This window comes from Protopterus annectens, chromosome 9.part0 (genome assembly GCF_019279795.1).
Source record: "Protopterus annectens isolate FY-2018-M chromosome 9.part0, PAN1.0, whole genome shotgun sequence".
Lineage (NCBI taxonomy): Eukaryota > Metazoa > Chordata > Ceratodontiformes > Protopteridae > Protopterus > Protopterus annectens.
Window position 1 is genome coordinate 119,185,165 of NC_056743.1, and position 18,736 is coordinate 119,203,900.

Below are 18,736 nucleotides of genomic sequence, written 5' to 3' on the forward strand. Positions count from 1 at the left end.
CCTCATCACAAAAGGGTTCTCATCTAGAAAAAAAGAGGTAATTGTTCCCTTCTACTTGACACTCATTAGATCCATTATAGAGTACAACGCCCCTTTTGGAATGTACCTCACAAGATATCTGCAGCAGCTGGAAAGGCCACAGAAGTACTTCACAAAGAGGATTACTGGCCTCAAACAGATGCCCTACACTGACAGTCTCAAAAAACTCCAGCTTTACTCCGTAGCATATCGCCTACTCCGAGGTGATCTCTGCCTAACATATAAAGCTATGTCAAACCCAGAGCTGTTGGGCATGCTACACCTAAAGAAATCCCAATCCCTCCTTGCTACACACTCTAGGGACCTAAACCTTGTCACTACAATAAACAGGACATGCTGGAGGGATAGATTCCTGTCCCAGACACTTCCTATACTCTGGAACAAGCTACCCATCTATGTCAAGCAAAGTTCCTCATTACCACTCTTCAAGAAAAATCTAGATGAGTGGATGGGAAATAGGAAATACACCTCAGAGATCACTTCTGTGGCTCTGCTCGACAGGGGCACAGGAAATTAACTTTCTTGGGTGGCGTAAGCCAGGGAACCTTGTTGGCTAGGCTTACTTAGGCCCTTGGGCCGATAGCCTAGTACCTACCTATGAACCTATAAGAGTCTTCTTAGTTGTCTCCCTTCTTATCTATCTGCCTGGAGAACCAGCATCATAAGTTGCTGGTGCAGGGTGCAACGGCAGAATCATCCTAGCCCAAGGGTCAGCCATCTGCCAAGAAAAAGACCAAAAAATTGTCAGATTTGGCTACTGTACCAGCTCCCCTGGACATGTCTGTTGAGGTTGGTGAGAGCCTGGAGGACCGCCTGGTTATTCCATCGATTTCTCTGCTGTGACCGCTTCTGAGGCTGCCATGGATCTGGCTTCTTGCACATCCTTGGAGGTTCTGAAGATGTCTATTGTGGATGTTCAGGGAGCAAACTGCAGATGGTTATATTAGAGGAACTGAGGGGTGTTCCACAGGTTCTTGTTAGGGAGGAGATTCCCATGTTGATTGAGTGTTGGCAGGGGTCCAAACCTCATGTTTAGGGCTGATGTCCCTTTAAAAACTAAACAGAAAACAAAGCATAGTTCCCCTGCACCTAAGGACTCATGGCATGAATAGCAGGATTTTACACAGGCATTGTTTAATGCTCTTGAAGTCCCCTTCAGGGAGCCCCTGTTCCTGCTCCACATTTGTGCTCTACTTCTTTTAAGAGTCCTAGGGAGCAGGACTGTTCTGATAAGGACTTGGACTCTGATGAAGCATCTTTGGTCCATTCCTCTCAGATTCTCTCTTCATTAGATTATGGCTCTGAGGAGGAAGACTCTATTAGTCCATATTTTCCCTTTGAGGAAATTTCTTTTGTGGATACTCTCTCTCATATGATGGAATTTTTCAAGTAGGACTGTTCCCAGGTTTCTGATGTTCAGAAGAGGTATTATGAACTCCTCCAAATGAAGTCTCCTAAGCCCTCTGCTGTTGTTCCTGTTCTTACACATTTTCTGCAGCTTCTCAGGCCCCTGAATCCCAACCCCTAGCCCCTAAAAAGCCTGATAGCCTTTATCAGATGCCTGATGACTGTAAATTTCTGTACAAATGTCCCTCTGCTGACCCCTCTGTTATCTCTGTTTTTTCCGGCAACCCTTCCAAACCTTTACCTTCTACTAAATTGCTTCCCCTCTGACAAGGATAGTAGGGCCATGGAATGGTTGGGCAAAAAGGTGTAGACTGCTGCTAGCCTGGCCTTTTGGGCTGTGAATTACCAGACCCATATGGCCAGATATGTTTTATACCTCCTCTCTCTCTCAGGTTTATCAAGTTATTCCTTCCAGATTCTGAGGGGAAGGCTTCGTCCCTCTCTTTGTAGGGGTCTTTTTCTCAAGTGGCTCACTGTTCTATTAAATATAGTTATGATGCAGATGATGCTTCTTCTAGAGCTGCTGCCTTTGGTGTTATTCCTGGCTTCACCTTCAATCTTTGCCTGATATTAAGGCTAGAATTAATGGATGCACCTCTTGACAAATAAATCTATTTGGTTCTGCAGCTGCTGAGCTTTTTAAGTCTTTTCAGGAGAAGGGTAAGTCCATGCAGGAATTGAAACACTTTTTTGTTTCCCCTGTTTCCAAATTTCAGAGGAATTATCCTTCCAAGCCTGCCTTTGTACGTAGGTGATCTTGCCCTCCTCCCAAAGATTAAAAAAAGGTTCTAGAAGGGCTTCTCCTGCCAAGTCTTCTCAGACTGCTACTATTCAGAAGCCTCCTTTTCCAGACAAGGCAGGTTCTGACTACCTTCTTCCCTCCTTCATAAGTTATGTTCATTTATCTCTTCATCTATCCCTGTCTCTTCACAACTGGTTAAAGATTACTCAGGATTCTTGGGTTGTGTCCATCATTTGTCACGGATATTTAATGGTGTGTAAATCCCTTTTTCCTTTTCTGGACATTCCTCAACCTCCTCAGGAACAGCTGCCCTTTTTCGACACGTGCTTCAGAATCTTTTGTCTCAAGGGACTATCCAAGTAGTTTCTGTTCTTCAAAGGGGGGAAGGGATTTTATTCCAGGATGTTTTAAAGAAGGCACCTGGGGACCCATCCTGGATCTTTCTATACTCAACATCTTTCTGAATGTTCCTTCCTTTTGAATGCTCTCTCTCCAGACCCTGTTTCCTCTTCTTCAACCTCAGGCTTTTCTTGTCACTGTGGATCCCAAGGATGCCTATTTTCACATCCCTATTCATTTCTTTTTCAGGAAATGTTTGTGTTTATCTGTTTCTTCCTTGCATTTTCAGTTCTTGCGTTGACCTTTGTCCTCTCTACTGCCCCAAGGGTTTTCACGAAATGCGTTTTTGTGTTCTGTGGTGACCATTAAATCTGTTTGTGATCAACTTGCTGGTTCTGAGGTGCTTTGCTTTTGGTTTTAGTGACTTTTGCACCTTCCGTCGATTTGGTTATTTGTTTTCACGAAATGCCTCATTTCCTGTTATTGCCATCTGCAGAATGACGGAGATTCAAATCTTTTCTTACCTGGATGACCTGCTCATTTCAAGCTTCCCCTCCAGAAACCCTGTTTCAGCAACTTCACTATGCTATTTTCCTCTTGCAAAGCCTAGGGTTTACAATACATTTTCAGAAATTCTTCCTGAAGTCTTCTCAGGATCATTTCTTTTCTTGGTTGCAGGCTCCAGACTATACCTGTACTGGCATCCCTGCCACCTCCCAAGGATCTGACTCTAATTTCACATTTTCAGTCCCTTCTTCCCCTGGTCTTAGTTACATATAGGGGGTATTTAAGGGTTGTGGGTTACATGGCATCCATCACTCTTATGCTTCTTCCAGCCAGACTCCATTATGAGAAAGCTTCAATGATTCCTAAAATCAGTCTGGTTTCAACATTCTCATCCTTTGAACATTCTAGTTCCTCCACTTCCATGTCTCAAGCTAGAGCTTCAGTGGGAAATTCATCAGCTGTCTGTAAACCCAGGACTTTCTTTTCAGCTCCTAATTCACTCTCAGAAACTGTTTTCAGATGTCTCAGATGTGGGGTGGAGGGCTTCTTTTGGCCCTCTAAAGGTTCAGGGCCTTTGGTCAGTTCATCAGAGGGCAGACCATATCAGTGCCAAAAAGGTGAGAGGTCCTCTTCTTGCTCTTCAGACCTTCCATTCTCTGTTTCTCCCAGGGACTCTGATAATCTTCACAGACAATACAACAGTCTTACCTCCTGTGCAGACTAGATATTTAGGTTTGGGATCTAGCTGTCCAGTATCAGTGACTCTTTATATTTCTTCAGAAAAAAACTCTATGACAGACTCTTTGAGCAGGTCCATAACACAGACTCATGAGCGGATGCATCACAGATGTGTTTCTGGACATTGTCCACCAGTGGGGTACTCCTCAGGTAAATCATTTTGCCTCCCCTCTGAACAGACATCTTCCTCTCTTTTGCACCAGGCTCCCAAGTCCTCTGGCATGAAAGATATACACCCTGTCTTTCTCTTGGAAGGGGATGTTTCTTTATGCCTTCCTTCCCCTTCCTTTTCTGTCATACCAAAGGTCCTGTTTGAGATCGAATAGGACTGTCCCAAAATCTTGTCGGTGACTCCCTTTTAGCCTAGACAGCATCAGTTTCCTCTTCTTCTGCACCTAGCCAAGGGCAGTCACGACAAATTACCTCACAGAGTGGACTTACACAAGACAAGGGGTCTCTCATCCATCCTCACTTGTCCACTCTTCAGCTGACACTGTGGGTGATGCGGTTTTCATCCTTTTTAGGCACCTTTTTTTCTGAGGATGTGCTCTGGATTCTGCAAGAGGCCAGGAAACCTACTACCAGAAAATCTTATTTGTCCAATAGAAGAGATTTTCTGTCTGGTGCCTTGCTCGTAACCAGGATCTATCTTCTGTGGAGGTTCCTCTGGCCCTTTCTTATGTGTGAATTGCTCCATGCTGGGTTGGCTTATTCTTCAGTTAAAGATCATCTTTCAGTTATTCATCCTTGCCTACCTTTGACTGTTCCTCTCACCACTAGGTTTGAGGTCAAACAATTTCTTAAAGGTGTCCTTCATATTAGACCTCCCAAGAAGCCTATTCCTCCTTCCAGGGACTTTGATTTTGTTTGTGAAAAATTGTGTTAGGGTCCTTTTGAGCTTGCAGCTTCAGCTTCCATGCAACATTGTTCATGGAAGACTGTTCCTTTGGCCCTTACGTCAGCTAGAAGGGTGTCTGAGCTTCAGGCCTTTATGGCTGTTCCTCTTTTTTTTTTTTGTATGTTTTTCATAGGGAGTCTCTGGGCAGCCGCGGTGGTACAGTGGTTAGCATTGCTGCCTCACAGCAAGAGGTTCTCTGGTTCGATCCTTGGCTGGGGTGCCTTCTGTGTGGAGTCTTCATGTCCTCCCTGTGGTCATGTGGGTTTCTTCCGGGTGCTCCAGTTTCCTCACACATCCCAAAGACATGCTGTAGGTGGATTGGACACTCTAAATTGGCCCTAGGTGTGAGTGCATGTGTGTGTGTGCCGTCTGTAGAAGGTTGGGTACCGGGCTGGCAACTCAACACTGTAAAACTCCACTGCCAATCATGAGTGGACAGGTGATGCACTGTGGTGACCCCTAGCCGGGAAAGGTCGAAAGAAGAAGAAGGGACAGGGGTGTCTCTCCATACTAATCCTTCTTTTATGCCCATGGTGTTTAATGAATTGTGTCTTAATTTATTCACTTGCCTGCTTTTTTCCCCTTCTCTGCAGTCTGCCAGTGAGAAGGTTCTTCACACCTTGGGTTTGCATAGACAGCTCAGGTATTATTTGGATAAGGATAAGACCATTTGCATTTGTCTTAACAACTTGTTATTTATTTTCATTTTATGTCTCTTGGTTTGGATGTTCCTAAACAAACCAATTCTTCCTGCATTTCTAAGGCCATTTCTTTCTGTTATTCATTTCATAGGAAAAGCCTTTCTACCTCTGTAAAGGCTCATTCTACCAGGGCTGTGGCTTCCACTGGTGCTTTTTTCAAAGGCTTTGAATGCCTATTCCATCCTTGTGGCTGCTACTTGGTCCTGTGTCCATACCTTTACTAAACATTACAAACTGGATGTTGTTTCCAGAGCCAGAGTTATCCTGCATGTTTTTCTGGAGGGTTCTGCTGTGCTTTCCTCCTTGCAAATTTCCTTTTGGGTTTTTGTACTCTCCCAGTGAAGAATACTGCAACAGTGATATGGAAGGACATAGTACAGTTATGTAAGATCTTGACAGTGATATGGAAGGACATAGTGCAGTTGTGTAAGATCTTGACAGTGATACAGAAGGACATAGTACACTTGTGTAAGATCTTGACAGTGATACAGAAGTACATAGTACACTTAAGTAAGATCTTGACAGTGATACTGAAGGACATAGTACACTTGTGTAAGATCTTGACAGTGATACAGAAGGACATAGTACACTTGTGTAAGATCTTGACAATGATATATGGAAAGACATAGTACACTTGTGTAAGATCTTGTCGTGGTAATCACGCCCTCTTCCTCCTCCCCTTTTCTCTTCTCCTTTTCTTTCTTTCTGGATGCACATGTTCCTCCTTTTTACCCCAGACTGTTATTCCTCCTGGGGCTCTTCAGTTCTGAGGCATGTACATCCATACATCACCTTTATGCCTTACCCTGTGAGTGGGGAGCAGACGTTTGAAGTATGATGTCCCTTAAAGAGCCTAAGGCTTTGGTATTCTGGCTGGAGGACTGGCTAGCCTTGGCAAGGGATCCCTTTACTGAAAAATAGGGGGGGGGGGTTGACATAATGGTTAAGGTGTTTACCTTACAGATACAAGGTGCAGGGTTTGATTCTCACATGGGGTAATTGGCTAGGCTTAAAGTGGCCCTCAAGGGCACTTAGCCTAGTACTAATCTATGAACCTATGAATAGTGTAAAAATGAAGAAAAAGACATCTACTGTTATGGTAAGATTTAAACAAATGTACTTTATGGATTACCTGTGAAGTGAAGGATTTAGTGTAGAAAATCCAACAATGGTAATTTCAGAGCATGCTGGAACAGTGAGTCCACAAATTAGAGAAACAGATGGAATAGGAAACATCTGATCACTTCCCACATGAACATACTCTGGAGCCTTCAGCAGGAAACCAGTACAAAAGCTCAGTTGGAGTTCTACAGCAAGAGAATGAGCAGGAAACAGTGGCAGCTTTGATGCAGTTTTGTGACATGATAGGCCAGTGAGTTCCCATATGAATGAGCAAAGGATAACGCCAGATGCAGGTAAAGAGAATAGGTCACAGGAAGATGTTCTACTTTCTGTAGAATGTCCACAGGAAACAGTGAACAAAGAAATGTGCCCTCAACTTAAAAGAAATGATTTGGGAATATTTGCTTTATTTAATAAAGATGGATAGACATATTAAGATCAATGAAAGAAGTAGATTACAGAAAGTCAATAAGATCCAAAATGTTAGAAATCTGATAAAACAAAAGAACACAGTAATCAAAACTATTAACAAAAATGTATGTGATATAACAAAAGTAACCGATAAAGTCTTGGCACAAAAATACAGGGTAGTAAAAGAATGGAAGGGGAGAAATCAAATGCCATGATGGAAATATCGAACAGAAAAACTATAAAGCAATAAAGACAAGCAATATCACTGTTAGAAGAGTATAGAAGAGGGAACAGACCAACCAGATAGACTTGATAAAAGCAATGTGCAATATCAGAACAGACCAGTATCTATCATACACTATTGCAAATCATAAACAAAATAGGCAGAAAAACGTAGAAGATATTGAGATAAATACAAGGAAAAGTACAAAATAAGCACTTCATTGGTTACTCAAAAAAGTTTTATAGAGAACTGGGAGACAACATAAAACAACAGAAATACCACCACCAAAAAAAATAGGCATATCTTAGAGAAATATCTAAGAACACCATATGAAAGATGCTGAAAGGATAGAAGTAAAAAAATAAGAAGTTCAAATGTACAGGATATGAAATGGGATGAAGTAACGATCTGAGAAATTGAAGCAAAACTAAGAAAAGCTCCTAATTGACAAACCCAAGGCCCAGATGCAGTACCTAACATCTGGCTAAAAGTAGTAACATCTTTACCCAAAGATTTAGCCCCGAGTAATAACTACTTATGTGAGCATCCTGAACAGACACCAACCTCATCAACATCAGGAAAAATGATATTCCTCCTTAAGAGTAAACCTGCAAGCTGCCCCAAAAAATATAGACTAATAACTTGCCTTCTAACTATGTATAAACTGTATACTGGAATTGATGCTGAAGGAGTTTAGTCATTTAGAAGAAAACTCAGTCATGCCAATAGTGCAAAAGGGTAGCAAAATAAAGTCATATGGAACAAAGGATCATTTGTTACATAAAATCATAATGGATAACTGTAAAAAAGAGAAGTATCTAAGTATAACACAGATTACAAATAAGCATTTGACAGCATCCAGCATTCCTGGATAAACGAGTGCTTACAGATATGAGATACACCCTACTTAGATCAGTTACATTACAATGACCATGAAATGGTGACAAATCACTTTGCAACTAAGCCCAAATAAAGGACAAATTATTAACTCACAGATAAAAATTCAAATAGGGATATTCCAGGATGACCCTCTCACTACTACTCTTTTGTTTTGGCCTTAACCCATTAAAATTTCTACTTAACAGATTAGGTCTTGGTTACAATTTGGCAACCAGAAAACAAAGTGTAAAGACTTCTTAGCTTCTTTTTGTGGATGTTGTAATACTGTATAGTTCATCGGATAAGGAGCTGAAAGTATAAATGGAAGGATCCACTTTGAATCATCGAATGTTCAGAACATCGACATTCTAATCATCAAGACCAGAACATCGATGGTTCAAAATGAACCACACAAAAACAAAAACACTTACAAAAACTAAGATTTCCCGTACCCTACCTGCAATGCCAACACTCAGATGGCATACACACACAACATGCAGGGAACCTTGCTGTCCTGCATACACACCCAAAATTCTACAATTTTACTTACCTGGCACTTCCACTTTAAACTTTCGATGTTCTGAACGTCGATGTTCTGGTCTCGATGATCAGAATTTCGATGTTCTGAACATTCGATAATTCAAAGTGGATCCAAATGGAAGCGGCCAAAACTTTCTTAGATGATATATGAATGTCATTTGGTCTTGATAAATTTGCAAAAGCAACATTTAAAGCAGGAAATCGGCAGCACCAATAAAATATCAGTCTGGGGCAGGAATGTGATGTAAAGGAACTTAAGCAGGAAAGAGTGTGCAAATATCTGGGAATTGATGAAGGATTAACAACAAATCATGAACAAAGTTGAAGACTAAAATTAATACTGAAAACAAACCTGATATCTAGGAACAAAGTCCAAGCTATAAACCAATTTGCTCTTCCTGTTTAACTTAGTTTGGGGTGATTGACTGGCCCCAAAAATTATTGGATCAGTTGGACAGAAAAACAAGAAAAATGTTAAATTATTCCCAAATTTTATCAATTGATGCATATAAATCATTGTATACCAAGATTATATATTTCTTGTTCTGAAGGCGGTATGGGCCTCCTTGAAATTGTTTACATGTATGTATCTGCTGACCTCACCACATCCATATACAGTGAAAGTTTTACCACATGAGGAGAACAAGTCTAAGATTACTTCCCTACTTAGTTTAACAGAAGCAGATTGGTATCAAGTGGGAATGGAAATCAAACCAGGAGTAGACAAAAATCAAACAGCAACTGAACATGCCAAAAAACAAAATAAATAATATAAGGAGAACAATCAGACAAGAAGGTAAGTGTGGAAAAGGCATAAATATATTTGCATGTACAGAAACCTCCTCGAACAACCTCACGTTGATCAAGATCTGACACAGGTATGGTTTAGGAGCGGTGAATTTAAATCAAAATATGATAGGTTAATATTGGCACCCCTGGATGGTGGACTACGTACACGTTGGTCTTCAAAGTCCATTGAACATGCTGGAGAAACAGACAAATGCAGATTCTATAAAAAAGACTCGAAAACATTCTTTTGTTGCTGGGCATGATACACTAATGGCAGAGATCCTGTATACTGAAAGGCATAATAATGTGGCGAGACTGTTGTATTGGGGATAGTGCAAACATTACAATAATGAAATAGCTGAGAAGCATTAGAAACATGAGCCACAAGACATTAAAGATGATGTTAAAGCATTAAAGATTACGCTAAACATGGCTGGTATTTTTGCTGCCTTGCACCTAGACTGTTACGTACAAAATAAATGCATAATATTAATTTCTAGAGGGAAAGACTCCATAGTCACTGCATTTCTGTTAGTAACCACAGAGGTATTTTGCTTTCCCAACAGGTTGTGTCTGTGATTGCTTTAACAAGGACTAATTGGTAGAAAACGATGGAAAAAGTCTATCTAGGACCATTCATGAACGGAGTACAATCGAATGGCACAACCATTTCTGGAAAGACAGAACTGTCATGTCATACATTTTGAACATATACGGAAATAGTTAAAGGAATACAGGTTTCATACAAATATAGAGGAATAGTAACTTTTCAAATATACGATTGTATTCTTTTGACTTGGAATTCTTAGGCAGCTTCAAGTTAAAACTGATATAGGTAGTTTTCCGCAATCTAGCCTGAAATGGCTGCAGCAGTTAATTAATTTATTGGGCTGAAAATTTATCCTGACAGTTGCCAACATCCCTAATGACATTATTACTACTTCTGCCCGATCAGTTACTGCAGAAGAGCAGAGACTACAACTGGTATTAGCAGTAAAGAGCCTTAAACAAACAGACTGATCCTGTTAGTGTTACCATACACTGTTGTCTTTAGCAGCAGTAAAACTTGTGCTGTAACCTATGGTCTAAGAATGATATTTTTGGCATCTTGAAAGATGGCATGATCAGATAAATGGCTTTTATTTCATGATTGTTAAAATTAAGTGTAATACAGATGTTGCCAAATGGGCATGGACACACTTTCTCGCTGGGGATGGGGTTTAAAAAATTAATATGCATTGATATGGTTCCTTATTTATGTTAATTATACATTGCTACTTCCTGTTGTAAAATCTTCACCTATGTACAAGAAATAAAACAATGATACAACAGTACTGTAAGGTTCTACTGTTGCCCAGAAAGATCTCGACATTTTAACAAAGATGGAGTACATAGTTTTATCAGGACTGGAGGGATGAAACCGCTGCTGAGACTTTGAATGTATTTCACATACCTCAGACTGAAGGACTTGTAGCAGCCATAACTAATACAAAATGATAGTCCACAGGTGCTGACAATGACTGATGAACAGGCTCTCGTGAAACCTTCTACCTGATCTGTATTACATATGCAGTCATAAACAGATAACCCACCGAAGATTTTGTAGGTTATGATGATGACTGTATTTTCTTTATTAAAGTTACAAGTACTGAGGCACATGGCGTCATTATTAGAATTTTGAGGGAAGGCATAGAAAGGCTATTGTGGTACATACTGTACTTTGGACCATGTACACTTTACTGCCCATACATATGCATACGTGAATGTTTAAGAATCCTGCAGTAAGTCGGTATTTTTTCATTGTGTTACCCACATTGCTTCCTGGAATGGACCCCAACCCCCCATCACACTGGAAAGGATAATGTGGCTATCACTGGATGAATATCTGTTCTTAGTAACTGCTTTCCATGCATTATCCCACAGCTGTAACCAGGGCAGGGCAATGGCAGCAGCTGTCCCAGGTACAAGATGTTAGGGGGTTCGATTAGCAGGTGTTGATGGTGTGAGAGTACCAGTACTGCATGACAAAGCATTGAGGATATCATGGCTTCAAAAATGTATCCCAGTACTTCATTTGTGGTCATGGCTGTAGCACTTCACTATTCAGCATGTGGTGATTTAATGATTCAAGTGTAACAAGCTGCTTGTTACTTTGTTGCATTGGTAACAGACAGCTTGCTACAGTTGTTTCAAAGCAGAAGACCCTTCCTTGGTCTTCAACCTTGAGAGGAATTTTTTTTTTTTTTTTTTTTAGGTCCTTTGAGTTGCCTATTTTAGAAATTGCATAGAGATCCACATGACCTAAATTCCTAACTTTCATTTTCCCTCAAAACCTCTCTCAATCTTTTGATGCTATAAATCTGGACAAAGCCTGACAAAATAGGGGTCAAAGGAGCAAAAACAGGGACACATTTTAAATATTGCTCTTATAAACTGTCACATATATTTGTGTCTCAAATGAGAGACTGAGCCACTGTGATGGGTTCAAGTTGTTTATAGTATATAAACACATCAGGAGCTGTAACTGGAACATGTATTCAAGCTAAATGACTGACTCATTATTTCAGACACACTCCCATGTGCATCTCCATTAATGCCTGCATTCACTCTGACTGACTACGCAAAATGACAGTGATCTTGCACATGCTCAGTAACTTTTATATGTACATGCTATCTAGCTACAGTGGCTGACTAGGTACAATATACACAATGACCTACATAAACTTAGAAACTTGCTAGAATAACAGGGTCTGCATTAACATGCATTTTCTGAAGGATTTGAAGTCTGAAACTCAAAAGTATGTTATTATTTAGGGACTTTAATCCTCAGATCAGCACAGCAATTTGTCAGAAAATCACAAGTTTTATTTCAAATAGACCAAAAATATGACACAAAAATCTGGACATTCTGCGAAAATCGGACAGTTGAGAGGCATGCTCAGAACTACATTTTAGAGCTTTGATTTGCAATATTAGCTTGCAAGACTCTAGATTTCAGTTAGTATGCAGGAAAACTATGTTCTTAGAAGCATGGTGGTAATGTACACTACACCTGAAGCCTAACAAATATTTGACATTAAAATATTATAATAAGAATATGGGGACTTCAAAAAATCTGACGAGTATTTTGTTTGCACACATTAATACTGCACCTTCTGTCACAGCTGAAATGAGAAACCCTTTTGTCCTGAAGTACAGACTTTAATAGCATTAGCTTTATAAGGCCCAAGGTGCAAAGTGCCATAATGAATAAACAGAACTACCAGTGTAGAGCATGTTGGGTCAGCCAGAAAAAGATTGAAGGTAGAAGCAAATATGGATTGAATAAGGGATACATGCTTTAGGGTGGGTAAACAAGAATGCCACTGTGTACACCGGAAAAGTTTCATATTTAACAAGAAAGGATCAACAGTACATTATAAGTTTGTTTTTAAAAGTACTGTCCCTTTAAGATTCCATATTTTGTGATGATGTCATACCCCGTGCTGTATATATGCCTTTCTTTTTCAGTGCAATAAATTAAGCTTCAGACAAACTATACGTTGTATCTTGAGTTTGGCATTAGTTTTATATATCAGCTAAGATACAGATAATCTTGCAATGTAAAACTGTCTATTTAATTCATAATTTTTCCAAACAGAAATAAAAGGACAATGCAAATGAAAAAATAAAATGAATTTGATGAATGAATACATTTTCATTAAGAGGACCACTGTTTACCAAAGTCATTCTAACTGACAGCTTTTAAATATTTTTAAGACACAAGTGTTATTGAATAATAGTGATAGAAATCAGATAATAACAGACATTCTTTACAGTCTGTTGTATAGACAGCCTTAAGTGTTTTAACTTAAAATCTGACACATTGGGAATTAATGAATATATTGGGTGTAATATTTTTCCTTGCAGATCTGTAGAACTGCTGTGATGTATTATCTGACTTGCATATTAAGCATTAACAGAATGCTATGGTCAATACCCATATTTACATTTATGGATACACACACACACACACACACACACACACACACATATGCATTTAATTCTCACTGCAAGCCTTCGCGGATTTAGAGGTAAATGGCCTTCAAGATATTCCTCTGCATTATTGCAGAGAGACACAGATAGCCATGCCCAAAACTGGCCACAGGCATCCACAACAATAATGGATGATAAATGTCTTAGGTTTCTCAAATGACTATGTGCATTCAAGCCACAGCAGTAGTCTCATTCAGCGTGAGTGATAAGGATCTATGAACCCTTCATGCCAGGTAAGCGCAAAGTCATAGTGCTCAGTGTAGCACAGCAAGTGGACTTTCTGTTCAGGAAATCAAAAACAGCTGAGCATTAATCATGTGCTCGTCACACACACACACACACACACACACACACACACACACACTGGTTTAATAATGGACATTTTTGTAGTTACCTTGATTTAAAATGTTACGTGAACAGCACTTACTGTCAATGTGTGATGTGAAGCTGATAGAGAAGTTTATCAATAAGATGAGGGACTCAGAGCAGTAGTTCGACATGCTTGTAGTGAGTTTTATAAGTGCGGCACAGTAGCAAGTTATTGGCCAAGATGGCTTATTACCTAAGGCCCCACATAACTGATGACCATGTCAACATTCGGGCAGTATAATAAGGATGTCTTACTGGGTACTGACTTACCAGGAAATAGTTGTACTGGATTACAGTAAATTGTTGTACCAGATGTGCACTGTACACTTGACTCTCTGGAGTCACAGTGATGGATAATACCACTAGAGACAAAGGTATATATGCTGTGTGTGTGATAACATACTAAACAATCAGCTGTGTAGTACACTTTCCATCATAAGTTATTGAACACATACTTAGACACCACAATATACCACGTAAAGGAGCACATCATGTTCCCAAAGATAACTTTATAATGCTGGGAAACAGCAGAGTGTTTCCACACCATAACGGGCATGCTATCTGTAGCAGGTGCCATAGACAGTAGCTACATATGTTTAAAGTCATTTGATAGCCTAGAAAGTACACTTTGTATCCATCACAAAAGATGTTATTTGGGCAAATAAGTCATCTGCAATGCCTCAAAGAAATATGCATGGCTGAAACTGAGGCAATGCAAATGACACCTCTGTACGGCACTGCATCCAGCTTTTCCAGGTATTCATATTGGGAAAGATGGCACAAGACTCTTCACTGGCAAATGAGAGAAAGTACATCTGCAGAAGTATAAAACAGTGTATGGTTGTCAAATAGTTGGAGTGCGGAAGTATGTCATAGTATGCAAATGTTAGGTGTTTTCCTACAGGCATTAAGCTGTCATCCCCATTCAGCCATGCTATATGTCAGTGATTTTCCATCTTTCATAACAAAATAAGGATATGTATAATCAGACTTTCTATTCACACTTCTGATGGCTACTGTTTGTTTTCATTTATGAGCTGATATAATACTATATCATACATCCATACCTCTTAACTCTACAGATTTTCGCAGAATGTCCAGACTCTTGACTCATATTTTTGGTCAGTCCCTCATAAAATGTGTTTTTCTGGCAAATCACTGAGGATTAAAATCATTAAATAATGGCATACATTTGAATTTCAGACTTCATACCATTCAGAAAAGGATTACTACAACACCCCCTTGAAATCATTCCCACCACCAAGCTTCTTGGCATCATCATTGATGATGAACTAAAATTTGATACACACATCCACTGTGCAGTAAAAAAAAAACAAAAGATAGGTCTCCTCTACAGACACAACCACTTCCTCAGCCCCTCTACCTGTCAAACCCTGGCATCCACCTTCCTGCTCCCCTCCCTGATGTATGGTGCCCCTCTGTTCACAAATCTCCACATCGGCTTACAATCCCAACTTGAATCCTGCTACCACAATATCTGCAAATTTGCAACCAGTTCAAAAAACTCATCCCACCATTGCCACTCCCTCCTCACCCTCAGTTGACTTGAACTCCCCAACTACCTCAGTTATCTACAACTCCCCATTGCCCACAAGCTCATCTTTAAACCCACAAACTGCCCATCTCTCACTACATCCTTAAAACCCTGTATACCCAGCCACCAACTCAGATCCACAAACCAAAATCTCCTTCAGGTCCACAAACCAGCACGACCTCCTGGCCACCTACTACTGTCCTAATCCTTAGCCAAGCAGTGGAACTCACCCCCCCACCTTCATAACCTTCCAAACCATACCAGTTTCAAATCTCAGCTATCCTCTCATCTATCAGCCAAATGGGAATGCCCATGACATGCTCCAACATAAACCTCTCTCCACCCCTTCTCTTTCTACCCTGCACTGAAATCATTACCATTTACCAATTCTGTTACTTAATTTCAACCTAAAACAGTCTCGACCTACCAGGGACTGTTTTTCTCTCTGCTATCTAATGTACTATACTTTCCATAATCCAGTTTTCTGGTACTCTCTCCATACAAAATGGTCCACCTAACCTGTAAAGGGCTAGTAGTTACTTGTTTAATATTTACTTACAAAGAGCTTATTTGACAAAAATGTCTTTTTCTGCAAATGTTCATTTTACCCAACCTCCAAAAGGGCTAGTATCCTTCTGTTTAAATGTTAACTCACTAAAAGCTTATTACATAATGTATTATATTTCTGTAAATGTTTTAATTGTTCTGTATAAATCTTTATTATTTTGTAACATGTAATATGTAACTTGCAATATTTGGAGCTTTTCTCCCTGGACCTCCACTGAAAATGGGCTCTTTATGGCCCAGTGCTCTCCCCTGGTCATCAAACTTAAATAAATAAATGAATAATAAATAAATAATACAAATTCCATTATTCTAGCAACAAGTTTATAAGAGCTATAGTTAAAATATTTCCCTATTTTGGGTTTTTGCCCCCCATTATTTTACACTTTGTCCAGATTTCTTACACTAAGAGCTTGAGGTCACAGCTCTTATCAACTAGAAGCACTAAAGTCATGTACACATTTCCTCACATGCAGTGTCAGTGAACTCTGTAAGCCATGCCTCACTGTATGAATATGTATGTATGTTATTCATATAATGGATAATTCAATGGAGTCGTCACTTATAAAATGCACAAACAACAACACTGAAGACCGACTAGTGTTGACAGTGGACTGTAATGTCAAGACCTGAGTAGTTGGTCACCTAATTTATGTGCCATATAGCAGCAGCACCGCCATATGTGTGTATATATCAGTGTTATAGTTACTGGAACCTCACCTGAAGTCATCTAGACAGGAATCCTGAATGAACACACGTGTTGAAAAGTCTTGCAGGAAGGTATATTATGATTGCCGTCACACCACTGTGATATGCCATATGATGCATTAGATGAAGATAATCTATTATCTATTATCTCAGTGCAAATTAGCCTCAATGTATTGTTGTCCTTTCTTTGGTATTGTATCTACTCATCACTCAACCTCCTTTCCAAAGTATTATGTAAAACTACACTCACTATTGTATGTATATACTGTATATAAATGCATTGCTTATTTGTGCTAATTTTTCTCTGTTTACGAAAATTGTATTCTACTGTGGAGTTTTTTCCCCTGGGTCTCTGCTGAAAATGGGTCTCATAGATCAGTCGGACTAACCCAGTCAACAAGTGTAAAATAAATAAATAATAAATAAATAAATTATACTGTGCAGTAACCACTGTGGACTGGTGCTATGTTATCTACTAAAGTATAAATTTACAAAGCAGTGGTAGCTGTTACACCCCTACTTAATTGGTGACAGATCAATAAAGCTGATTTTTGCCCTGTTCAAGAGCAACACTCACAATGCTGCCAAACTCCAGACAAAAATCAACCTCTATAACCTCAGAAGTGTCTCCCAATCTCCCTCCAAATACCACAGTTGAGATTGCATTGTTCTGTCCACTATCTCTGTATTTCTACTCTAAACCACTGCAGATCCTTCTCTTCCTACTTAAAGGAACAATTATCTTTCTCTACATTCAGAGCTCAACTAAAAAAATATCTCCATAACACATAAGATCATAGGTGCTTTGCTACTATCCAAGTCGGCTAAAAATTTCTCATCTATTACATCACCCCTGCTTCTGCCATCCTTTTGTGTTTAACTCCATGGCCTTATATCAAATGACTTGGATATTAATTTCATGGCTGATTTTTCATAAGTGTTACTATCACACTGCTAGTAATATTTATTTGTAATTAATTAATATAATTTTTTTCAGTATTATACTTATTGTCTATATACATTTCCCATTGTTGTGAATGTATTCACTTGGGCTGTATCAGCCAATATTCAGCTGTGATTAGTGAATTAATGTATATAAACAAATGGGCTACACTGAAAATGTCAAAATGGCCAAAACTCTGAACGGAATATAATTGACCAAAAAAAGTAGGAAAAACGTAATTGGACAAGATCTTTATGCTACAAGGACCATTGTCCCCTATTTACACTGTAGTATGATCTCAGAATTTGTATTTATAATTATCAGGGGGTGTATGGGAATACAGAGGGGGCTATAGAAGGTGTACAGAGCTTTTTTAGCATTTTTAATTTTGGCCTTTTGTGATCACTCTTGTACTTTTTGGAGTTTTGGCCAGTTAACATTATAAATGTATTTCTAAACAAACATGGTTTGTATAACCTTGAAGATCTGCTTCATTACTGAACCTGTGCCATCCCACAGAATGACCAATTTAATGGCACAGCTTCAGTGAAGATGCAGGTTTCATTTGTTTAGAATGGCAGCAGATGAACATAAAAATTCAACAGAAATAAGTTTCTCTTGGTGTTACCATTCCTTAACTATGTTCACTATGGTAATAAATAATCTCAGTGGTTACTCTCACCATTGTTTTATATTGTGCCACACAATAATTTGTCAAGGCACTATTAATAGCAGATACTCAACCATGGGAATTCTAGTCACATGACAAGGTACCATCATCTTTCCAGTGACTTGATCAAGTGGGATTGCCATGATGTCATTGTGCCAGCATCTTCACTGGACATGGAACTGTCTATGCTACTGCATTACATGCAATCTGTGGCTGGCCAGAACCATTTCTGTGCATGTCAGTAGCATGTAACAGAACACACTTAATGCATCTTTCACATTCTACTATTGCTTGGAGAGGTCATGTCATTGTCACACAGTACGGTACATTACAACAGCAGTTCAATCTTCAGAGTTGTTTAAAACATACATTCTCCTTCTCTTACACCAACAATAGCTGCAATGTAAAAGTTGTTATAACTGGCAACTGCAGCTCCCTCAAGCACATTATTGGCAGTAAGGCTTTCTTTCTGCTGTAGTCGTTAGCCTAAACAATCTCACTGACAGTGTGTGCCACTGCTATCTGTCCTAATCCAGCTGTTCTTTGGTGTCCTAGAC